We start from the raw sequence: 1,320 nt of genomic DNA, 5'->3' as shown, positions 1-1,320 counted from the left end.
GGCTCCAGTGATAATCCTTTCTGATTAGAACAGAAATGGATCCTCAGCTCTGTGTAATATCACAGCCAGAACAGGAACAGTAGCAATGCTGCCTGCACCGCTTTTAATAACCAGCTATTGACTGGCTTTCACTCAATTGCCATTTATCATGATCAGAACAATTTTCTTTTCAACCACATCATCATGAACAGGACCATGGAGATCAATACCTCCATCCTGGTTGGAGCCGATGTGAAAATTAGCATTAATAATGTCTTTTTATAATTTTCATTTTTTGTAAGATTAAGAATATTGGACACAAAAATGTCTCTCCATTGAGGGCCCAGTCCCATTATTCTCTTAAATTCTGCCACTCTAACTGTGTTCATGAATATTAATGAGATAACCCCATGCAGCCTTGAAAATAACTTTCACATTCATGTTTGGAACAAAAAATGGATTATTATAGCAATTCAATAACATTCTAAATATTGTTGAACTGTTGTTGCAAATGAAATCTTTAGGCTAAAACTTCCTAAGGCTACGATGGTGTTATGGAAACCAATATATCAATGTCCTGTAGGGAACTGATTCTACTCTTCATAAATATGGAGAAGCTCTAGAGGATCTCTTGGCGAGAGAAGCCTTCATTGACCGTAATCAGAAAGAAAACAGGCAGAAAGTGTCACAGCTGCTGTTGTGCAGTGACCACTCGCACCTGATCGTCATCCTCCTGATCTCCAGCTGCTGCCATATAAGGACGGAACTCTCCCTGCACGGCGTCAGATTGTTGTGAAACCCTCAGCGGTAACACCTTCAGACCTGCTACTGATACTTGAGCTGACTGCCCAGAATCTAACCTGTCTGTCTGTCTCTCCCTCAGCGATCCCTCTCCTGTCCCTGATCCCTGACCCTCTCTGTTGGAAAAGGACCTCCTGGCTTCGACCCCCCCGGCCTGTCTGACCGGATACCCGTTTCGACCTGGGCTCTGGACCCGCGGGCTCGGATCCCCTGTTTGCCCGGCCCGAAGACCAGGGGCCGCCTGATCCTGAATTGATTCCCTGGTTCTGACCCTGGCCTGTCTGACTAAGAGTTTGTCGACCTCCCAATAAATACCTGGTTGTAATTTTCTGTTCAGTCCCTGTGTCCATCAGTGCCTGAGCCTGACAGAAAGAGGAGAAGGCATGCGACTAAGTTCTCAGGTCCGGGAACAACAGCTTCGACCGCCACTCTGAGTGCTGTTTATGACACACAGCAATAAAAATTCTGCATTTGTATAGTTCTTGAATATCTGCCAGACATTTGTGACTGTGCAGTAACCAGAAAACACAAAAAACAAGG

General features: G+C 44.9%; 1 long non-coding RNA gene across 1 annotated transcript; it reads left to right on the top strand.

Annotated features, from left to right (window-relative positions):
• The first annotated feature begins 633 nt into the window (after positions 1-633).
• On the top strand, positions 634-1,112 carry LOC116712364 (uncharacterized). Its single transcript, XR_004337521.1, has 2 exons — positions 634-786; positions 863-1,112. It is a non-coding gene; the product is annotated as an uncharacterized LOC116712364 (long non-coding RNA).
• Positions 1,113-1,320: the final 208 nt, after the last annotated feature.

This window comes from Xiphophorus hellerii, chromosome 21 (genome assembly GCF_003331165.1).
Source record: "Xiphophorus hellerii strain 12219 chromosome 21, Xiphophorus_hellerii-4.1, whole genome shotgun sequence".
Lineage (NCBI taxonomy): Eukaryota > Metazoa > Chordata > Actinopteri > Cyprinodontiformes > Poeciliidae > Xiphophorus > Xiphophorus hellerii.
Note: the sequence above shows the minus strand (reverse complement) of the source record. Positions and strands in the feature narration are given on the sequence as shown.